This window comes from Manis javanica, chromosome 5 (assembly GCF_040802235.1).
Source record: "Manis javanica isolate MJ-LG chromosome 5, MJ_LKY, whole genome shotgun sequence".
In the NCBI taxonomy this organism is placed as follows: domain Eukaryota; kingdom Metazoa; phylum Chordata; class Mammalia; order Pholidota; family Manidae; genus Manis; species Manis javanica.
Window position 1 is genome coordinate 117,562,746 of NC_133160.1, and position 15,734 is coordinate 117,578,479.

The following is a 15,734-nucleotide window of genomic DNA, read 5'->3' on the forward strand; positions in this document are numbered from 1 at the left end:
AAGTACTTTATCATTGTCTGACATATAATGGGTACTCATTAAATAGAAACTATAACCATAGTTATTAATATTGCTAATATTCCCATGTCATTCATCTGAATCTTTCAACTCCTGGTGCTCAGTTTCTACAACAGGCAGTCAGTCAGTGACCGATCACAGTGTCCCTTTGCACCTGAAGTCCTATAACTCTATTGTTGATAGCTCAGCAACTTTTGAGCTCCACTGCTCTAGTGATAGTCACGATGTTATCAGTTCTTCATGATTTATAATCATAATTTCATTCTGGAAACACTACCAGCTACTTGAGGATTCCCATTCATGAATATAGATTTATACATATTTTGTCAATTTTTACTTTAGGATGCAAAAGCCTAAGTATCTATGAACTATGCATAGAGCCAATCAATGTTACCAATTATATGACTATTTTTATATAGATGAGGTGATGGAATAAATATCATTGTATTGTCTTGATAAGAATAAGCTATAGGTAATAAGCCAAGAGTTTGCTAAATGAAATGATGTTCAAGGAAGGACTGTGTGTGTGTGTGTGTGTGTGTGTGTGTGTGTGTGAGAGAGAGAGAGAGAGAGAGAGAGAGAATAATAATGAGAATATGTGGGGTTGATGGCATGATTTGGTTGCAGGATTAAGTTTTTCTTTCTGTTTTTGGGTAGGTAAATAATTAACATAGAATGATTAAAATGTAAGAAACTTACTGAATGAACTATAAAATCGGAGACTAAAATATGTGAGTCTTTCCAGTTTCTGATGAATCTGATTACCTTGGGGTGTTTTACCTCAATGATTCTGTGGTTAATTAAAGGAAGTAAAATACTATCTTAAGTTCCAGTCACAACTGATTGTATGTAGCTACTTAGAATGTTATACTGAAATAGATTGTAAAGCTAAATCAATTAGTAAGGGCTGCGGTGGGCACTGGCTGGGCCCCAGAACAGGATAAAACTGTCAGCCCTAAAGCCAGTTAGGTATTTGCTAATGCGTGCAGAACGCTTGAGCATTACCACATGGGGGCGCTCTCTTCCTCAGATATACATATACTCAGTTTTTTATTTTTTTCCTCACTGTAATTCTTTTTTTTCCCAATAGAAAATATGACCTGCAGTGTATCATGCCACATTAAAATTTTTCCAGGCTTACTATGTCCATGTCATATAAAATATATTCCAAATAACTATAGATAACTCAAACTTAATTTTAGCTAACTGGCTATGTCAAAGAATATGAGAGGCTGCAGATACTAAGGCTAAGGGACAAATTATGCTGGATGGATTTTTGGCAATGGTACTTATTAATAGTCACAAACGTGGATCCATACCTGATATTTTTTATCTAAGTAAAGTATGAAAGTGTAAAAATCAGAAAATATTCAAACTACTTCTTGTCAGAAGGGCTCTATATCTGCTGAAATCTAATAGGTGCCATTTGTTTGGCTTTTACAATTTATGAAGTAATGCCAATACATAGGGCCATTTGCAAGATAAGACAGCATAGTGGTGGTATCCCCTGCAGTGAGAGTCAATTAAAATCTAGACATTATCTTTTTTTTAAATTTAACAGGTTTTTGGAATGTTAAATACTTCGGTTCCTGCAACAACATCAGGAGGTGTATCCAGCTTCCGCAAGAATTCTGCAAGAAGGACATAAAATAAAGTAATTATGGCAACAAAGGAGCATTCATCAAAGGCATATCCCAGGGATTAAAGCTTAGTACAAGGAAAGTAAATGTGACCGCAGAATCACTAAAAACATTCACCAACAAGAAAGACATTGTTTGCCAACCAGAGAAAAGCCAAAGGAAACAAAGATATGAGGAAAAGTCAAGTGATCTGAATTCATCCCAAATTAACCCAGTGGCTTATTCAAAGTGTCTTAGGGACAATGCTGATATTTAGTTCACTAAAGCTTAAAAGGACAGACCAGAGGTCAGTCACCTGTGTACATACCCAAGGGCTTGATTGAACAGTATATTTGGCAGTTGTTTATTTGGCTTGGCAATTTTAAGGACCAGATTTTTTTTTTTGCACATGAGAGCTGCTTATTACCTGCTCACTGATGCTAGAATTTTCCCCAAAGAGTGTGATGATTTCATTTTTATTAGAACTTATGTACTCTGTTCAAATATAGCCAATTATATTAGAGTTTGGAGTTCCATTTAAATGTTACCTTTTCTTGAAAAGTTATGCGTAAACAGTTACCTAAATGAGTTAGTCTTAAGGACTTAGAAAACTCAGAAGGTTAGAAATGAAAGTGCAGCTCACTCTCAGGAAGGAGAATTGGTTGTAAAGGTCACATATTGTTTAGGTATCTTTGAGAGACCAGGTTTTGATAGGAATAGAATAGGAAAAGAGAGCACATATTAGGGTAAAAGTGAACAGGCTGGTGGTACTAAAGACTTTGGAACATTTTATAATTATTCCTGGAGGTGGTATCATGAATATTATTTTTTGTGTATTGTCATTTTCTTGACCCTTTGGATTGTTGGAGTGAAAAAAAAATCTCCTGAGATAAGCAAAATTTGATTCTGTGTTATATTTCTCTATCTGGATTTGTAATTTGAGGTGTTTATAAGATTTATAAGGAATGCTAGGGTAACAACTGACAAAGTCTGGGGAACTGCTTTCTGCATATAGGGTAAAGGATTGAGATATTTTGGTCCACATAAAACAGAACTACTGAATACCATATGTATTTGAAATTATTTTGCACAAAGTTAAAGTGATGGCTTATACCTCTTCCCCATATTGCCCTCCTTCCAGGGCTTGAAGTATGAAAACTGCTTTTGAGATTTTTCTAGACCCACCATTGGAGGCTTTGTTTTCTTTCCTCAGAAGGAATTTGTGATAGAAATAGAGCTTACAATAAGGCTGCAGGGATTGAAAGTAGAAAATATATTTTTCATATTTTTAATGTGAAATTCCTTTGTACTTATTAGCATTTAACATGATTGGAGGAGATAAAGGGATTCACAGACATCTTCCCTGACCCCCTTCTTCATGTTCATTGTCCTGCTCTTCCATTGCATTTGTCAGGGTGAATCAACTTCTTTCCATAATTATTTTGTGATTCTTAGCTGCAATTATGACCTACAAATCACAGTTTCTCCCATGTGCTTTTTGATCAGACACCCCTCATTTACTTGCAGAAAGACTTTCACCTAATTTTACTGCAATATTTTCCCCAGCTTTACTGAAGTAAGATTGAAAAATAAAAGTAACGCATTTTTAAGGTGTACAATGTGATAATTTCATATACATATGCATTGTGATTAATTAACTTATCCATCACCTTAGATAGTTATCATTTTTTTTGTATATGGTGAGAACACCCGAGGACTGCTCTCTTAGCAAATTTCAAGTATACAAAACATTACTATTAACTGTCATCACCCTGCTGTACATTAGGTCTCCAGGATTTATTCTTCTTATAATGGAAAGTTTGTACTCTTTGGCTGACATCTCATTTCTCCCACCCCTCAGCCACTGGTAACCACCATTCTACTCTCTCTTACTATGAGTTTGACTTTTTTAGGTATAAGTGAGATCATGAAGTATTTATCTTTCTGCTTTCTTCTTACTATGTAGCCTAATGTCCTCTCGGTTTATCTATTTGTCACAAATGGCATGATTTCTTCCTTTTTAAAGGTTAAATAATAAAGTTTATATGTAAAAAGGTTGTATGTAAAGTGGCTAATATCAATAATCATCAGGGTAATGCAGTAAAAGACCACAGTGAGCTCTCACCTCACACCTGTTAACATGGCTGTTATCAAAAGGTCAAAAGATAACAAGTGTTGGTTCAGATGCAGAGAAAAGAGCTCTTGTACACTGTTGATGGGAATGTAAATTGGAGCAGCCACTATGGAAAACTGTGTAAAGTTTCTTCAAAAAATTAAAAATAGAACTACCTTATCATCCAGCAATCCCACTTCTAGGAATATATCCAAAGGGAACAAAATTAATATCTTAGAGAGATACTGACATCCCCATACTCATTGAAGCATTATTCATAGTAGCCAGGGTATGGAAGCAGTCTAAGTGATCGTCCTCAGATGAATGGGTAGTTTTACAGCAATTTAAAAATTGGCTATGGTCCATTTTTTTGTGACTGTGGTCACAAGGAACTACAATCTATCACAATCATTTCAGGCCTTAATTCTTCCTTTCACTCTGGCAGAGTTATTTCTCCTCTTCTTTGATCTTTTGTTGGAGAAAGTTGGGGTACACCCAAAATAGTACAAAGAAGAGCAAAGTGATTAACGTAAATGTAGTCAGATGTGTGTGTGTGCGTGCACACAAGACTGTAAGCAAAATCAAATTTAAAAAGACCTTTTCCAAAGATCATTTTGTAAGAGGTTCTCCCTTACCTGGTTCCAGGGGCTAGGATAATGAGACCACAAAAATTGCATCCAGTCTGTTCAAGGAATTTAATAAAGGATTTATTTTAAGTAGAAGAACTATAAAGCAGAGGCTAATTTTTGTTCCTTCTTCCATAAGGATATTATGCAATTTCATATAGCTAATAATTAGGTTATTATATATAATAATTACATATTTATTATATAACATTTTAATATAAATATATAAAATAACAAATAATATAGCTTTATTATATTATTAAACTAATATGTAGTATTATATATTTTATATAGATAATACATGTATTTATATATGAAAATATTGCACAGAACATATTTATAGTAAAAATATTGTTTGAATTTCAAACTTAACTGGGTATCTTGTTTTTTCATTTATTTATTTTTGCTAAATCTGACAACCCTACATATTAGGAACATTCAAAGTTAGTAAGGATGTAAACTGTGTTGACAATGAGCGTTCCAGGCAAAGAAAATAGCAGGTGCAAAAGACTTGAGTTGGGAATATGTCCATAGTGTTCTGACAATGGCAGAGAGGCCAGTGTGACTGAGCAGAGGAGCCTAAGGGGTGATACGGTTAGACAGTTGAGGGAGTCAACAGTTGATGAGCCTTTGACTTCTATTTTGTTGAGGAATCTCATAGAAGGCTTTGGAAAAAAGCCCAAGACGTGGCTAGTATTCTGAAAGGATCACTCTTGCAATTATGTTGAGAATAGATTTTACAGGGGAAAGATGAGCAAACAGTCTACTCTAGCTGAGGGGCTACTATGAAACTCAGCTGAGAAGTGATAGTGGTGTGACCAAGTACTTGCAATGCAGGTCATGACAAGTGACTGGCTTCTGGATATACTTCAAAGGTAATGCTGTTGTGATACACTGCTGATCTCATATGTGGCATGTGGCAAAGAAAGGAGTAAAGGATGGCTAGAATAATATTTACTGAGATGCAGAAAGTAATATACAGAGCAACTCTGTGTATCTTCAAGAAACCAGAGGGGAATATTTCAGCTTTTATTCTGAAAATAAAATTTCCTTATGATAATATGTTGAGTTTCAAAATTACAAGTTGTATACCTATTTTGTATGGATGTGACACTTCAATAAAATATTTGAAAATAAACATAAAACAGCAATAAGAAAAATACAAGAATGAAAATATTAAAATATAAAGTCCTACAAATCTGAGACTTTATTAAATATATAACAAGTATGAGCACTTATAAATTGGAAGCAAAAGTGAATGCAAATCCAAACGGAATATTACAGGGTGCTGTTTTAGAATAACCATGGAATTTACATCACTAGATTAATTTAATAGTGATGGGTATGTTAGGGAGAATAGATAAGACCTGGTCACTAGCAAGTTGGAGGATGGGAGGGAAGGTGAAATCAAAGTCCTATTTTGCTTGGGGTTCCTGCAAACATGTCTCCACCCTTCCCTGAGATGAGAAACATAGGTTGGATGTAGAGGAGTGGGGAGAGAGTCATCATTGATAGCTTCCCCCCACCTGCTACTTTCTGTACTATTTCAGGAGGAAGGCTTGGGAAGTAAAAGAACAAACTTAAATAAAACAATTTATAGTCTGTTTATGAAGCACATTTGCTTTCAAGGAAGTTTATTATCATCCCATATTTTAAATTCTAACCATAAACTTTTACAGGTTTATAACAGATTTTTTTCTTAAAAGTGAACTGAAAAAAATCCATACATGCAATCGTTACTATTATAATCAAAAAATGAAAATCATTACTTTTATAATGAAAAATGAAAAGGCTAACAGGGAGATACTTTTTAATATACAATCAGAAATAAAAATGTAAAGGGAAGAAATATCATTTGATATAGATTTTGATTTCTTCATCTCTACCTGAAAAAAAAATTAAGTTGGTATTTATACAATGTACAAAGCCTCACAAGAGCAAAATTGGAGGCTTTATAATTTCAACGTTTTCTTTTTTGCTGCACTTAACATTTCTTAAATAAACTCTTGAGATTCGATAACTTTTAAAGCAACACATTATAATAGGTATAGGCCCTGGGAAGAATTCAGAATTTGAGTCCTTACACATGTGGGTGCAGTGTGTGTGGTTTCAGAATAGCTGATCAACACTATCAGTGGGTGCTGTCATTGAAAGCTTGGGGAGCTTCCTCTACTTTATATTGAGAGATCTTTCCTGAAAGACTTAAAAAAATTTTTTTATAAATGAGTAATTAAAAATCATATTCATATTCCAAGCTATATATAACTTTTGTCTTGAATTTTTCAATATTTTTTAATATAGTAAAATATTAAAATATTGCTCTTTTGATAAAAAAATAATATAACGATTGTCATTGTCATGAATTAATGAATTTAGTGCCTTTAAATTACCTGGACAATGTTCATAGTTAGAAAAACTTTTATCATAGCTTTAATTCTGCATTTGCATTATACACCAAATTACTCAGCAGAAATTTTAATTTCTCAAGAAAGCCAAATAAAGCCTTGGTATTATCTTGCAATGAATAATTATAAGTAATTTAAGATGGTTAATGGAGAGATGAAGGAATAAGGCCAGATTTTCTCTGTCCCTCTCAGCTGCCTTGCTGCCCAAGGGTGGTTTCTAAAGTGCGTCAGCATCGTCTGGAATCCCATTAGGAAGGTAGAAACTCAGGCTTCATGCAGATCCATTGAATCAGAACCTGCCATCTAACAGGATCCCCAGGTGATTTTTTGCCAACTAGAAAAGCACTGAAGAGGAGAAGAGAGGAAGGGAGAGGAAGTAGAAACGGGAGAGAAGAGGGATAGGATAGGAGGAGGAGTAAGGGAAGGGAAGGGAGCCTAGTGGTTAGGATTGGGCTGGGGATTGGCTAGGGATTCAGGAGAGGAGATGTTGTAATGTTACAGGCCCTGCGCTGTTTGAGTATATATTCTCAAACTGTGGTTCTGAGACAGCAGCAGGAAGGAGGGCTGGGATTTTACAATGTTTGTAACCCCAATCTGGCTACTTTCCCTTCAAGTTGATAGCTAATATTTTAAAATATTATACCGATAATTTCTTTGGATTAATTTAAGGTATAACTTTTATTTTCCAAATGTGGACTGGTTCCTTCCAGACATAATGAATTCAACCTTTCTGGAGGTATTCATGAAGCGACCACATCATCACTTGTCTTCTATCATTTATGTCCTCCACAGCCCTATTCTCTCCCTTTATCTTAGTAAAAAAGACTCAAAAGTTGTCATCAATGACCTACCCTGTGGTCCTTTCTGAATGTGAGATTTCTTCCTAAAATTGACTTTTTAATCCCATTATGCACGATTTATGGAAGTGCCATGGCATTCTCTCCTATAGATACTTTCTAAACTTCCATGATCAAAAGAAGAGTTTTTATAACAAGAAACATAAAGTTTGTTATAGTACTGTGTTGGCAGCCGCGCTCAGAAAATAGCGCCCAATGCCGGGCAGCCGGAAGGCCCCGAACTTCCTAATGACAAATCATCCCACACCACTAAACTACATGCTAATTGCGCCTTGGCATAAGGACCAATGAGACCCACCAAATTGTTATGCTAATAAGGCACATGGAGCCGCACCAACCAGGTCAGAGCATGAGAACTATATAAGCAAGCCTCTCCTTCCCCTCTGGGTCCTGCCCAACTCATTTGTTTCACAAAGAGCTGAAGAATAAAGCTTTCTGCAGAAGAATCCTGCTGTTGTTGCGTGCTGTTCTTGCCGGCGAGGACGGGGCACGCGACAGTACTGAATCAGTGTTTTAACTAGTCACTCTTCCATCACATTTTTTTGAATCCTGTGATATCTTCATATTTCATATGCAGTTTGCCAGATTCATCTTTCTAAAGTGGAGATATCCTCATAACACTCCACTTTGTGGAAGTCCTTACTAACTTCCTTTTCCCTGCAGGAAACATTTCGCGGATGTGATAAAACATCCTGGCCTCTACTCAGGTGCTGCTCAACCTCAGACCCTTCCAGCTCTGCGCTCGCTGAACCACCTACATGGAGCAAAGACAGCTCTACACAGAGGTGCAAAATGCTTTCAAAGAAAGTCACCCAGGAAATGAATCGCTTAAGTGGGGACTTAGAGAATGAGTAGGAAGTGAGCAGGTATACAAGCTGAGGAAATGCTGCTTAGGCAAGCAGGCAGGAATGAAGGTAGAGAACAAGACAGAAGGGGGTGCTAAGGTTTTTGTCAAGTGTATATTGTCCCTCACCTGATTATGAAGTCCTGGAGGCCAGAACCATGTCTTCTTCATCTTTTTAGTCACCAATTTTTCAGAAACAAGTTCAGACAGAATGAATTAAGTTATGCATTTTGAGGAAAAAGAAAAACTCCATGTCAAAATTACTTATTGTGCTTTGGAAATGCAGATAATTGAGCAATGTTTGCCTCTGACCCAGGAGTTCTGTATTTCATCTTTATAAACTTGCTAGAATATAGCAGAGATGTATGATTGGATTAAGGTTTTTTTTCAGGAAAATTCAAACTTTTTTAGTGTCACACACACAAATAGGGTTTATTCTACCATAATTTGCTAGATTATACTACAGGCCCATTTTGAGTCTTAGGAACCTAGCACTTGATTATATACATTATCCAGACATTCTATCAAGTGTTTATACTTTTTGTATTAATCTTTTAAAAAATATGATCAACTATATGCTTCAAGTATTTTATTTGTGAGTAAAACATGTTACAATGAAGAAAGAACGTAGGACCTATCCTCCAAGCTTGTGCCCATATACGTGACCAAAATATGCAATTAATAAATATCATCAACTGTATTTAAATTTTTCAACAATATGTTGAGAGTAGTGTGAATCCAATTTTAAAATTTACTCTTGCATGGGCTTCCCAGTTACTTTGGAATATTTATCCTACTTATAATACTAGACATGTTTGGATATAGGAAACAACATTGCTTATATTTCACTCAGTTTCTTAAGAAGCAAAACATTGCTTATATAATTGTATTTGTAAGTCTTTATCCATTCTGTCAACTAAACTGGATGAAATATCACTGTAGACAACTTTTACAGTTTTGAGAAAAAATGCGAAGCAATGAGAGTTCTAAGTATATTTAATGGGTCCCGCTGCAAGAAGAAAATAACTGTTTCAGAAATATTTTCTTAGATTAGCAAAATTAATGTAATTGCACTGAGGAATTTGGATCATTTCTAGTTACAAAATTGTATTTTTAAAAGCCAGAGACTGAAAAAGTAAAATATATATCAGTGTCTTAAAGATTAAAAAAGATGCATGTTATATCTTCACTCAAAGAGAGAAATCTAGAAAGCAATACATTTTAAATTTATTGGAAAACATTTCTATTCAGATCTCTTCTTTCAATGATTCTCAGTGAATTGGAGAATCGTTGAAAGAAAACTGAACAAATTCTATATTCGATAGCAGAAGAATGATTGGTTTGGTCTCATTTAAAAGGCATTTAGCAGAAGGGTTCCCCAGCTCAGATGTTGGTAAGTGGCCTATGGGTGACACCAAGGTGCAATGGAACTAAATGGAGTGTAGTACATACAAGACCATACCATCCTAAGATGATATATTATCAATATGTAGATTCTGTCTTTTCTTGGAAATACCAAAATTATAGCAACTTTTTTTCTCTTCTTGGATTAGCTAGCATTATAGCACCTATTAATTCAAATGTTAATAGCTTTGACTCAAGTCTAGAATCCATGAGTCATTTTAAAAGTGTAGTATGGCCTGGAATATAATAAATATTATTTAATGTAGATGTAACTTCATGTACATGTATTCCAAATGGCATGAAATATAAATTTTCCATTATGTTTACACTTTTACATTATGCTGGGTCTATAGATACATATTATATTTAAAATACTTTAACAATCTTATTCAATTCTTCAGTAGATTCCTTAGGCAAAGACTGATTATTTTCAAGAGCCACATTTAGTGCAGTGACAATACCAGGATGTCATTCTATGTTAAACCTCGATATACTCAAATGTTTTTTAAAATAAACATAAAACCACAATATCTGGTACATATTAGTGTCTCAATAAACACTTGTTAAATTGCTAAATATGGTCTCTCACTGGTTTTGATCTTTAATGTTTTTTTGAACTTTAAGTTTCAGGCTTTAAGTAGCCAGTGAAATGAAAGAGAGAGAGAGAGAGAGGAGAGGGAGAGGGATTTTCAGGCATTGGCAGAAGGTTAAAATTCTAGATTTCCTATGAGTAGATTATATGGGAGTTTTAAGTTTCTTCAATGATTTTTGTTTTGCCTTTAAAATTACATTGCCAAGCTATTAATATTTTCTCAGCTACTTGAACATGATAATATATGGCAATGTAGTTAGTAAAAAGAAACAGCTGAGAATTATTCTCAATCAGAAAAATATAACAATTATAATAATTGATATTTGAAGGAATATGTAGTAAGTTTTTTATTTTCAAGAATGTGTTTGGATTACTATGTTAATATAAAATTTTAACAAGAGCTGCTTGCTCTGTCATGAAATTTAAATACAGAGCTTTTTAGCTCCAATTTTGTTTTCACAAAATTTCCATGTTTTTCCAGATCCTAAGTATCCCATAGGAGTATGTAGTTCTATATAATGAATTTGGAAAATTGTTTATAAAAGTGAGCCTACATGTACTCAGTGACCAAGCAATTCCATCTCCAATATAAATGCACAGATGGGTTCACCAAAGACATGTACAAGGATGTTCATAGAAGCATTACTAGTACAAACTTAAAACTGAAACTACAGGTGTGGATACACAAACTGTGGTATGTTTGTATAATAGAATATTGCACAATAATGAAAATAAATAATTGTTAAATACAAGAATGCATGATATAATTTAATGAAGACTTTTTTTGAGTGGTCACACTATGCTAAATTCATTACAACATTTTTTCACCATTCTCTACTTACATTTTTAAGACTTATTTTTGAAGATGAGGAAACTGAGGCTCTGAGAAACTCAGTGATTAACAGTTTTAGGCAGTGAGAGGGCTGGGATTGAAACCCTTATGAAGAAAAATCTACAACCTCCAACTTTAATGTTTATTATTATATATTTATTTGTTTGTCCTATTTGGATAAAGACTATTTAATTCTATCCCCTTCCCCATGTTGCTGGTGGTTCATTTACCATAAGTTGTATGTTAAAGAAAGTTAACTGCACTTCAGTTGTTCATGCTGTAGGTAAGAAGAGTTGAAATGATTAATACTTCTGCAGGCATCTTCCTTGTTTAATCATCTTTGCTTTAACTTTTTATTCTTTTTCATGATTTGTGCAATGATGGTATTTTTTTTGATTCTCAGGTTCACATTTTCACATTCAAATCTCGCTCTCAAATCAGGATTTATCTTATAATGAATGGTTTCTTACTGTGTTAACATTAAGAAAAAAATGTATACAAATACACAGGAAGAGTGGCAGGCTGTAATTTTGGTATTAGTGAGGAATGTGTATGCTGTTTATGTTGCTTGAGCAAAACTATATTTTCTTGCAATGGAAAACTATAAAAATCCATAAACAGAAGAAGATGCCTTGTCTTGTTACTGAGATACAGAGAATAGCTTTGTTCCACATGGCAAGCAGTGCATAAAAAAGTGAAAAAAATTGTAAAATGTTTAGAAAAAAATTTCAGAACGAGATGTGTCATCTAATTATGTGTATCACAGAACTACTAGCAATATCTGATAGCTTAATTGGAGAATTTTTCTTAGTATTTCCTACTGTAATGTAATATATGATTAAATATAGAAAGGTAATTGATATCACTATGTACTTCTCCATAAAGCCTTATATCCTCACCTTCTCAATTTTTAAAAGACACTTGGATTATTTTTTTCTCCATTTGTCTAAGTCAGCCATTCTAAACTTCTAAAAGACTGATGGATATATGGAATATGTTAGATGCTTTTTGTAATTATTATAAAATAATACCAGAATAAGAGCTAAAGTGAGTTTGCAGGGAGAAATTGAATTCTGGATTGCACTATTATAGGAGATTAGCTTGATGGGAAAAATTAACAATCTTTCCCCATTTTATAAATGGAATATATGAGAATACATAATAGCTATTATGACATCATGAAAAGAAAGCTGGGAAAATATTGTTTCGTCAATTAATACATTTTCACTAAATACTTTTTATGCCAGATATTATACTTGCTGTTAGAAATGTAAATAATAAGATATTAGCAATATAATGTTAATTCTCTCAGGCTTTTGAACACCAAATTATTCTTTGAAATACAGATAAGTGAATCTTAACTAATATTTAATATTTCCACTTTTAATGCACAGTGCTTATGCAATGTATAATTTCTGTGTCTCCATCTATTTCTCACTTTACAAATCATTGTGTGTTAATTAATGTATGGTCCACTTAAGGTATAATCAGTTTGATTTTTCACAAAGAACTCTACTGTCATTCTTTGTATAATCAATAAAATTTCTTTTCTGGCACATATCTAAAGAGAAAAAAGGTAGTAAAGTTATTGCTAGCAGAATTACCTTATTTCTAAGTTTAATGGTAAGTGAAGAATTCTTTTGAAAGGACCTCATGCCCAGTCTGTCAGCTTTATAAACTCTTTTTAAAATTCATAACCAGTTGCTATCTGCAGCCAGGTCAGTCTTTTCATTCAAGTATCACCAGAAATTTATATGATTGGTTAAAGAATTAGTGGCTTCCATGCTCTTTATCATTCCAAGAAATGTTTTCATCTCTAATATGAACAATCACAGTGTGACGAGTTTGAAATGTACTTTATAGATGTCTACTTTATCTCTTTATCTAATTAAAAAAAATATTCTGCGAGGCAGCCAAGATGGTGGCATGAGTAGAGCAGCGGATATCTCCTCCAAAACCGCATATATTTTTGAAAATACAACAAAGACAACTCTTCCTAAAAGAGAGACCAGAAGACACAGGACAACATCCAGACCACATCAACACCTGCAAGAACCCAGCGCCTCGCGAAGGGGGTAAGATACAAGCTGCGGCCTGGTGGGACTGGAGTGCCCCACACCCCAGCTCTGGGCGGAAGGAGAGGAGTTGGAGCGGGGAGGGAGAGGGAGCCCAGGACTGCTAAATAGCCGGCCCTAGCCATCCGCACCAGAGCACAGACACAGTGCCTGCATGTGGTCCTGGATACTAGGGAAACAGGACAGTAAGACCCATGAGTGGGTCTGTGCAGCCAGTGTCCTGGGGACAAAGAAAAGTGAGTGCTTTTTGGAAGTCTTAAAGGGACAGGGACCCCACAGCCGATGGAAGTGTCCTGGGACACTTAGTCTAGCAGCAGGAAACTCCAGGCACCCTAAATCCCTGCATAGCAGGGCAGCTCAAAGGCCCCTCACAGAGATAAATAGCCTCCTGGCAGCTCCCCCTCCAACACGGCTCCACCATATCGGAGCAGTAGCCCGAGCCAGGGCATGCCCACAGCAAAAGTGGAGATAAACTGCATAGCAGCCGGACAAGAATCAGAAGTCCTGTCTGCACACAGCTGCACAGCACAAGCCACTAGAGGTCACTGTTCTCCCAGGAGAGGAAGGCCACAAGCCAACAAGAAGGGAAGTTCTTCCAGCTGTCACTCATGCCAGCTCTGTAAACTATCTCTATCGCCATGAAAAGGCAAAACTTGAGGCAGACAAAGATTATAGAGACAACAACTGAGAAGGAGACAGACCTAACCAATCTTCCTGAAAAAGAATTCAAAATAAAAATCGTAAACATGCTGACGGAGATGCAGAGGAATATACAAGAGCTAAGGGATGAAGTCCGGAGGGAGATTACAGATGTCCGGAAGCAGATTACAGAAGTGAAAAAACTCTGGAAGGATTTAAAAGCAGAATGGATAAGATGCAAGAGGCCATTGATGGAATAGAAACCAGAGAACAGGAACGCATAGAAGTTGACACAGAGAGAGATAAAAGGATCTCCAGGAATGAAACAATATTAAGAAAACTGTGTGGCCAATCCAAAAGGAACAACATCCATATTATAGAGGTACCAGAAGAAGAAGAGAGAAAAAGGGATAGAAAATGTCTTGAAGAAATAATTGCTGAAAACTTCCCCAAACTGGGGGAGGAAATAATCGAACAGACCACAGAAATATACAGAACTCCCAACAGAAAGGACCCAAGGAGGACAACACCAAGACACATAATAATTAAAATGGCAGAGATCAAGGACAAAGATAGAGTTTTAAAGGCAGCCAGAGAGAAAAAGTTCACCTATAAAGGAAAACCAATCAGGCTATCATCAGACTTCTCAAAGAAACCTTACAGGCCAGAAGAGAATGGCATGATATATTTAAAGCAATGAAACAGAAGGGCCTTGAACCAAGGATACTGTATCCAACACGATTATCATTTAAATATGAATGAGGGATTAAACAATTCCCAGACAAGAAAAAGTTGAGGGAATTTGCCTCCCACAAACCACCTCTACAGGGTATTCTAGAGGGAATATTCTAGATGGAAGCACTCCTAAGACTAAACAGATATCACCAGAAAAATAAAATCACAGCAAAGAGAGCAGACCAATCAAATACTAACTAAAGGCAAAAAATCAACTACCCACTAAAAGCAGTTAAAGGAAACACGAAAGAGTACAGAATAAAATAACCAACATATAAAGAATGGAGGAGGAGGAATAAGAAGGGAGAGAAGAAAAGAATCTCCAGACAGTGTATATAACAGCTCAATAAGCGAGCTAAGTTAGGCAGTAAGATACTAAAGAAGCTAACCCTGAACCTTTGGTAACCACGAATCTAAAGCCTACAATGGCGATACGAACATATCTTTCAATAGTCACCCTAAATGTAAAATGACTGAATGCACCAATCAAAAGACACAGAGTAAAAGAATGGATAAAAAAATCAAGACCCATCTATATGCTGCTTACAAGAAACTCACCTCAAACCCAAAGACATGCACAGACTACAAGTCAAGGGATGGAAAAACATATTTCAGGCAAACAACAGATAGAAGAGAGCAGGGATTGCAGTACTAGTATCAGACAAAATAGACTTCAAAACAAAGAAAGTAAAAAGAGATAAAGAAGTACATTACATAATGATAAAAGGCTCAGTCCAACAAGAGGATATAACCATTCTAAATATATATGCACCCAACACAGGAGCACCAGCATATATGAAACAAATACTAAAAGAACTAAAGAGGGAAATAGACTGCAATGCATTCATTTTAGGAGACTTCAACACACCAATCACTCCAAAGGATAGATCCACCAGGCAGAAAATAATTAAGGACACACAGGCATTGAACAACACACTAGAACAGATGGACCTAATAGACATCTATAGAACTCTA

General features: G+C 35.3%; 1 long non-coding RNA gene across 1 annotated transcript in view; it reads left to right on the forward strand.

The window, feature by feature from the left end:
* LOC140849617 (uncharacterized) overlaps positions 1–4,658 on the forward strand; it is a 36,923-nt gene extending 32,265 nt beyond the window's left edge. The window contains exon 3 of the long non-coding RNA XR_012131722.1: positions 1,580–4,658. This is a non-coding gene — a long non-coding RNA (uncharacterized lncRNA). The remainder of the gene's footprint in view (positions 1–1,579) is intronic.
* Positions 4,659–15,734: the final 11,076 nt, after the last annotated feature.